The 8,962-nt window shown below is 45.1% G+C and overlaps 1 pseudogene; it reads right to left on the minus strand.

Moving 5' to 3' along the window:
• Positions 1 to 5,980: 5,980 nt before the first annotated feature.
• LOC141120755 (U2 spliceosomal RNA) lies at positions 5,981 to 6,085 on the minus strand (annotated as a pseudogene).
• Positions 6,086 to 8,962: the final 2,877 nt, after the last annotated feature.

An 8,962-nucleotide genomic window follows, 5' to 3' on the forward strand; every position in this document is an offset into this window, starting at 1 on the left:
CCCCTGTCAGAACGGAGATCTGCCTTGTTTACACAGACAGACCCTCGTTCTGTCACTGCGGGCGGGGAATGATCGCGGGTGGCTAATTGGCTCCCCCGCTGGCCAATGGGAGCGTGCGCACCCCCACAAAAGCGAGTTCCTGAGCCGACCTACACCTACGGCGATTTGCGGGAGTATAATGACGGCGGCTGGTCGGCAAGTGGTTAACAAGGATCCCCGTGTTATATGACCAGAAAGGACAGCTGGAGGTAAGAGTAAGAGGTAAATTGGGTATCTGGCGCTCCAGGAGGTAATGCCCTGAAATTAGGATAATGTACATTTGGTTGGACAGTCATAAAGGTGATACAAAGTTGAACCTTGGTTCACTTGAACATTGTGCATATCTTCTGAGCTGCACCATCTGGAATCCCCTGATCCAACTATGCAAGTCTTTTTGTTACATATGGTTGAATTTTTGTAATAATGGAGCTTATGCTGCGCATTGAAAAGGCAAAATACAATATATTAGATGAATGTTTTTCCTTGTTTTCCACCCATTTTTTCAGCAATCATCCTCTCCCTTCGGGTCATTTACTTAAATCCCTGTGCACTACATGCTGAAAAATGGAGGACGTAATTGTTTCTGCCAACCAACAATGGTGGGATGGCTTTTTCTTAGAACAATACCTCCTCCATAAAATCACTCCTAGAGGACTTAAGTTCTTGAGTTCTCAAGCATTTCTCCTTCTTAGACCCCGGTTTGCTGAAGGAATGGGAGTATATTTCCGAATTCTGTACGGAAAAATGGGTGAAGGTTATTATTACCCAAAAAAAAAAAGAAATATGAGACCCTCATCCTAAAAATTAAAAAATTGTGTAATGACATTGTACAGAGTATCCCACAATTACCACACACTTGTTTAAGAGAAACACCATTAAGAAAGAGGATTAACTCATTGCCAACAAAGTAGGCAAATTTAGGAATGATATAGATGACTACACAACCAAAAAGGTTTTTTGCTGGAAAAAATCTAGAAGTCCTTTTCCATAGAGTGCCTTGGGCAGCTGGCAGTATGTAGTGCGATGCAAGAGAGCGTCTGCATCTAGTGTCACAGTGACCTGCTTCGCGAATATCCTCCATGGAGGTTGCGCTTTTTGTTGGTGGTAGGAGAAAGTCACTGTACCAGTCAGGCAGGTCTATTACAGGGATCTCTAGGGTATTGCAGAAATGTTCCAGGGACTTCAGGGACTCTGAGATTTGCTGTTCGGCCTTGGCTGTTTGCAGAGAGGCAAAAAGGAAACTTCCAGCGGTAGCTGATGGATTCAGAGCGTAGGAGATCTAGGAGAGGTCTCAGCTCTTTTCTGCGCTGCAGGGTGATATTTGATAGATCCTGGAAGATTTTTACTTCTGCGCCGTGGGACATCAGGCAGCCTCTATTGCAGGCTTTCCTAAGGCTTTCTTCCTTCTGGGGGAAGCTAATCAGGCAGCAGACTACAACCCTTGGGGGATCTGTGTCTCTTCCTTGGGGTCTGAGTGCTCTGTGTAAGCATTCCATCTCTATTGGGGCGTCTGGGGGCCTCTCCAATAGGTCGTTGAATAGGGCAATAGTAGTGCAGGTGAGCTGATTGGGTTCAATGGTTTCAGGCAACCCTCTTACCCTTAAGTTGTGGTGCCTGCCACAGTTGTCAAGATCTTCCAGATGTCGGTGGAGCTCTCTCAGGTGTATGGAGTGCGACTTAGTGACTTGCTGTACTTGACAGGGTGAGGCGCCATGGCGGGCTGTCGTTCTCTCCACCTCCCCCAGTCTGGCCCTGATGTTGTGTATGTCATCTTGCAGGTCAGAGATGGCTGCCGAGAGAGTATTTTTTATATCTGCTGCGATCTCGTGCAGATCGTGAAGGCTGGGTGCAGATATTTCTCTGCCCGCTGCAGTGTTGCTCCTTTCCTGTGATCGGAGTGGGCTGGTGCTGGGAGAACAGGATCTCTGTGAGGAGGCCTGTGTATCAGACATGGCGCCCCTCTGCCTGTGTGTGCAGGATTAACTCCGGGATGTTACCACTTAGCTGGGTTACCAGGTCTCGGGGCGAGCGGGACCTGGTAGCAGAGGCGCTGCGGTGTGTTTTCCCTGTCATTCCGTGTGTGGTACCGCTGTTAGTGAGAGTGCAGGACCTCATGGTGACGGAGCTCGGGAGTTAAGTGACCATCTCGGACCAGGACCAGACCACGCCCCCCAGAAAACATTCTTATCAAACATTGGCCAATTTTGTTGGAAGATCCCCTCTTGGGCTTGTCTCACGCAGAAACCCAAAGTCTCCTACCGCAGGGCTAAAAACATCAGAAGCCAAATAGCACCTAGTAGAATTCGTAAGTTCCAGTCCATCCCCACCATCCACAAACCCCTTCATCCCACTGAAAAAAATTATACCTCATTTGTAAATTTGTTGATCAAAAAAAACTTTCACAACAAAAGGAAAGACATATGTCATCAGAGATTTTCATAATTGCTCTAGTGAGTATGTAATATACTGCCTGACATGTCCTTGTGGTCTCCTTTATGTAGGGAGGACCATCTGTCCCCTACGCCAACAATTTGGTAAGCACAGACGATTAGTTGAGAAGGGATGTGACAAACACCAAAGATCCACTGTGGGTCTACAAGTTTGGGTGATTGAGGCCATCTCCAGAAATCTTCCAGCTGCAGAGTGTTTTAAATGGTTATGTCGGCAGGAGACCTTCTGAATATACACTTTAAACACTCTTTCACCAGGGGGGTTCAATGAAGAGATTGAGATACATACTTTGTTATAATACATGCTCGTAGAGACCCTTTTTTTAAAATATCATTTTATTTTTTACAGTGGACCCGCACGGTCAATATCTTCAATTTGGATATCGTTGGGTCCTTAGCCTGTGGTTGGGGGTGGTGGGATTGTAAGTAATCATCTCTCACATGTAACATTACATATGTTGGTGTGTATCTGCATATGTGTAGTCATGCAGTATACACATATACATATTATGATACCTTTTTTTTTACATATATGAATTCTGTACAGCATCATTTCCATAATTTTATACAATATTTATTAGGCATATATATACTTTTTAATACTTTCTTTATATATATATATATATATATATATATATATATATATATATATATAGTATATGTGTATATATATATATATATATATATATATGTGTATATATATATATATATATATATATATATATATATATATATGTGTATATATATATATATATATATATATATATATATATATATATAAAATCTCTTTTTATATATATTTTTTTTATATATTTTCGAATTCCAATATCTAGATTGTGTTGTTTGTCAGATTTTCAGCCTTTTGTAATAGCTCAATATTTGCTCTATATTACATTGGTTGCTAACCTTTATACATTATATATTGTTAGACCTATGTAAGCCCCATATTTTACTATTTAAGTTTTTTAATTCCTTTATCCCATTTTTTGGGTCCACTGACCGTTGTAGTCCTACGGCCGCAGACATCATGCTCATGAGAATGTATTTAATGATGCTCTCCAGAGAACAACAGGCCAGTAGAAGGAGCTGTGTAGCCTCTCAAACACACAGACATTCCTGATCCCTTCCTTCCGCCCCCTGTGCTGGTGACGTCATTTCCGCTTCCGTGGTTCAAGCTGGTCAGCATGGAGCTGACCACTTCCTGGTTCCTCTGAAGCTCAAGCACAGCCATTCAGCATACCACCAACCAGACTCCTTCCCAACAATCCGGATTGTGTGTGGAGTCCATGGGACGCATTAGAAATGCCAGGACTGCATATTTAAGATGAGCATGACTTCCACTTATATCTTGTAAGTGTTTTTAATCTTGTGCAATAAATGCTTCCATTTTAATACTATACTTAGAGTGGCGCGCCCCCCCCATTTTTTCTGGCGGTTAGAGTAAAGGGTTAATCACAGTCACCTCTGCGCCATCTCCGAAAACTGCACAGAAAGTGGTGGCCCTGGGAGTCCAAAAATGGTCCTCGAAGACCAAAAACACACTCCTGGACCTGGAAGGCCGAAAATGGTCCACGAAGACCAAAAACGCACTCCTGACCCTGGGAGTCCAAAAATGGTCCTCAGAGACCAAAAATGCACTCCTGGTCCAGGGAGGCTGAAAATGGTCCTCGGAGTGGTGCACTCTACTTCCCATAAAGGTATAAACAGAAAAGATATTTTCCTGCGCTGGTGCAGAGGGCATTAGTAGGGGTGGTAGTATTTCTTAGTGTTGTGTATATGGAAAGATCATGCAAGCCCTGCTGCCTATGCCGACTAGGGGAAGTCCAAAATAGAATGTGAAAAGAAAAAGTAAAGGCGCGTGGCCTGTTGCATGAATCGTTGAATTTATTGTAAACACAAAGGATATATACAAGGAAATACTACGTATTCGTACATATAGGTAAAAGCAATGTTAAACATTTCCTCTTCATCAGAGCCTTAAAGGGCCAAATATAGTCTGTGTTTGCATATATTGAAGTAGATATAGATATAGGAAGCTGGGTGGGCAGTATACCACTACATGGGTGGTGTAGTGTTGCAGGCGAATTATCTTTCGCTGTAAGGGTTATTTTTCCACATCTCAGCACTCTCAATACCATAGAGATGGTGTGTAGCTGTAGGGTCGTCTATTGGTTGCTGTTGGTCTTAGAACCCTGGTGTTTGGTTCCAGTATTGCAGCCGAAGGTTATGCTGAACACTTCCTGTATCAAGGTTGCGCGGCCATACTGCGCAGTTGCACACTCCCACTCCACCAGGAATCCAGAATCACAACATAGCTGCAGCCTGATAGGAGATAGCACACAACCACAGCGCAGGGAGTCATTCAGCATAGCATAATAAGCACGTGGATACACATCTTTTTTTTTTTTTTTTTTGAAAGCCTATGGCGTGCAAACACACCCAAAAACTTCACCCGGTGCCAAAAAAATGTGCACACATATAAGGAGTGAAACACAAAAAAGTGCAACGAGTACACAAGCCTTCTAAAATCAGAGGGCCTTGCCCTGAATCCCCCGGGGTGTTAGGCTCCAGATGGGGAGAAGGGTACTTACAGTTGGTCCATCTGGCCGGAACCAGACGGACCCCGTTCTCTGGAGGGCCTGCCGAAACAGACCCACCCAAGTACTAGGTGGAGCTCCCCCGAAGGGAGACCCCATGAGAGAGGGCGAACCAAGCCAAAAGGCCTATTATCCATCCCCACCCCCAAAGACTTTCAGGGCAGGCCTGAGGACCTGCAACCCTACTCATCACACAGTGCAGCAAACCGTGTACAAACACAAAAATACAAAAAGTGACAAACATAGGCTAATAAATAAAATAAAGTGGGGAAGGAATAAGTGGAGAGGAGAGTGAAAAGCTGGCCATTGTTTAAAACAGTGACCAGGCCCTCCGGCCAGGAATAAAAAAATTCCTCTGGTCCTAGCCAAAAGGCCCGGCCCAAGAGGCAGGTGCTAAAAAAGCATGCCATATGGTGCAGTGACCGTAGTGCCTCAAATCAAAGTGACCCTCACTCACAGTGATTTTTTGGCACCCCTGGACTGCCACTCCAGGGGCACGTACTACATAGGCTTTCAGCTCCAGCCCTGATCAACGATCCAGACCACAGCAGCCCCCACTCCAGGCAGAAAGGCATGAAGTTCAGGGAGCTGGGTGAGAGCCCTTTACCATCAGGCTCCACCGTTGCTCCCATTACTCCTAATACTAACTGCTCCTCCCCCCATCAAAAGAGGAGCTGGTGTTCTCTCCCGAAAAACTGTCCGTAGCTAGAGCTACCACAATCTAGGCCAGAAGGCCAGGGACCCGACCCTCTGGTCAGACCCAGATGCAGCACCCATCCTCACCAGGAGCACCCTTCCGGATGGCTCAGACTCAACCATCGGCCAGCCCCCAGTATCTGTCAGGCAGCTTGGCATAGTCCCTGCTGAAACCGCCTTTGCAGGCACTATATCACCATTGGATTTGATGGCTCTCCTCTTTGAGAGTAGCACAGCGCCTCCTCTGAAAACTTATAAGAACAGATACTACACTTGATCTTAGCCAAAAGGCCGTGAAGCAATGGATACACATCAATAGGACTTTGGCTGCAATACCGGAACCAACCACCGGGGTTCTAAGACCAACAGCAACCAATAGACGGCTCTACATCTACACACCATCTCTACGGTATTGAGAGTGCTCAGGAGAAGCAGCAGAATGTATTTTGGGGTGTCATTCCATGGCACGTGTGACATAAGTGACAACTTTGTGTAAAAAAAAATAAAATTGTAATTTTCCAGAAACTTGTGGAAAAAAATAAACTCTTCCATGGACTCAACATGCCTCTCAGCAAATAGATTTCTGTGTGTACTTTCTAAAAAAGGGGCATTTGGGGGGGTTAGGAGGCAACTCCTATCCTCATATTGATTAGCGGTTCCAAATTAATAATAACTACTGAAGTAGGGAACAGACACAAAAGATACACTCCGCATCTTTCCAAATAACTGTTCTGCTTTATTATAATGTACCGTAATTGAAGGTTTTTATACACGTGATTACGTTATATATATATTACGTTTTTATACATGTATCACGTTAATGTTACAATTGTACGTCTATGGTAACAAGGGGCGTAACATAGGCCGGTTAATTCTAATCAGGACTCGAAAGAATACAAACATGTACTGAAAACATTATTAGTGCTGTGTGCACAGTGAGGATAGTGTGCAATACATATAAAATAGAATACAATTATATACAGAACTTACACATATCCTTTACGGGGGGGTGGGGGAGTTTGTGATATCTTGGAATTTCAGGACTCGACATGCCTCTCAGCAAATTCCTTGGGGTATCAACTTTCCAAAAATGAGTAATTTAGGGGGTTCTGTACTGCCCTGGTATTTTAGAACCTCAAGAAATGTGATAGGCAGTCAGAAAGTAAAAGCTGCGTTAATACCAGTATATATATCATAGTTTTCAGATGCTATAACTTTCATACAAACAATTACTATACACTTATTGGGCTTTTTTTTCCCTAAGACCTATAGCAGAATACATTGTGGCTTAAATTTATGATAACATTTGAATTTATTGAATATTCCTTATAACAGAAAGTGGAAAATATTGTTTGTTTTCAAAATTATATCTCAAAAAAAGGTCAAAGTAGCGCAGAAATTGCCCTGGTCAGGAAGGGGGTAAAGTGGATAGTAAACCACACAGTTTAAAGTAAAAAAAATCCCCTGCAAGACAATGTCATAATGTGCTAGTATGCATCGCATACTAGCATATTATGCAAGACTTACCTAAAAAAAGAAGCCCTCCAGTGAAGTGATGTCACTGCTGACAGGGCTTCCATCTTCCCCCGGTCTTCATTCCGGGGCGCGGCCTTGGCTACATGAGTGGCTGGGGGCCACGATAACGTCCCTCCTGCACATGCGCGCGGGAACCCTCTGTTACGGCACGGTGCTCTGAAGGTGACGTCACTGGCTGCATGCAGTGTGATAATCTCCTAAACAGTGCAAGTTAAGGAGATATTCACTGTACCTACAGGTAAGTCATATTATAGGCTTACCTGTAGGTACAACTTTAAAAACTGGGGTTACTACTACTTTAAAGGGGTTGTAAACACTTGTGAAAAAACTTCTGACAGTGACCGGCCCCCTAGTCCCCCCCCCCCCCCCCGTTTTACTCACTGAGCCCTGTAATTCCCACGGCGGAGACGCGTTCTTCCTCTCTGCCCAGGGTTTTCAGCTCTTGATTGAATAGATTGATAGCAGCGCAGCCATTGGCTCCCACTGCTGTCAATCAAATCCAATGATGCTGTGGGGGGGCGGGTCCTACACTCAGTGTCTATGAGCGCAAATGCTGGACTCGGGAGCGCGCCCGCCTGGTAACCCCCCAGGAGAGCGCTTCTCCCAGGGGGTTATACGATGCGGGGAGGAGCTGAGGGACCCGAGAAGAGGAGGATCGGGGCCACACTGTGCAAAACAAACTGCACTGTGGAGGTAAGTTTGACATGTGTAGCAATAACTCTCGGTGGAGCTCTTGGTTTAAACAGGCTTGCCTTCACTCTCGACACCTCTGTTTCACCGGCACCGGGTCTAGGGTTCTGTTGAGTTTACCTCTGGACGATATAAGCACCAAACACTTGAGTAGATTTTTCCAATGCTTTAATAGAACGATTAAGGGAAGTAGCAGGCAAGAAGTAGTAGGAAAACTGCAGGGAAGCTCAAATACCTTTCCGTTGAATTCCTTCAGAACATTCTTTGTAATTGAACACTTGTAATTGAATAGTCACCCTTTGGTAGGATTCAATCTTTGCCCGCCTGGATAGACATCTCTCACTTGCCTAGCAGCCAGCACGCAGCACGAACAAAAGTCTCTGCCACAGACTTATCTGGAATAAAACCCGTACGATCCTCTGCCACAGGATGTATTGGTTTGTGGTGAAAGTCCAATACAGGACTTGGACCTTTAAGCCAACCGGCAGTACTATGCAGTAAGATCACTTCGGAATGCGTCCTCCAACCGAGTCACCAGGCCCCTCTCCAGACCAGCACTCTGCATGATCCTTCCATGACGGGTCCTCCCCGGGATCTTCTCGGTTGTCCAGCTTCTTTACTCAGGAAAGACAGCTTAGGACCATTCCTCTGCTGCTGTGGTAGGCTGCAGACAGGCTTCTGGGCCCACCCACACGCCGCAGCGACGCGGGCCTCCGGAACAGAGGACCATGAGGTGGTATTCCTAGTGCATACCTGTCGGTCAGGAGGGCCAGCAGGTGGGTGAAAACGAATCCTAAAACATGGCGTCTGTCCCATAAATACCCTCTCCCAAAATGCAACTCGGAGGACCACCTCCACCGAGTTGTCTCCGGGAAAGAGGAGCACTCATTCGCTTTAACATGTTGCTTTTCCAACACCTGCCGACAGTGACAACGACACCCACCGGCACAATGT

Source organism: Aquarana catesbeiana, linkage group LG13 (genome assembly GCF_042186555.1).
Source record: "Aquarana catesbeiana isolate 2022-GZ linkage group LG13, ASM4218655v1, whole genome shotgun sequence".
Taxonomy (NCBI): Eukaryota; Metazoa; Chordata; class Amphibia; order Anura; family Ranidae; genus Aquarana; species Aquarana catesbeiana.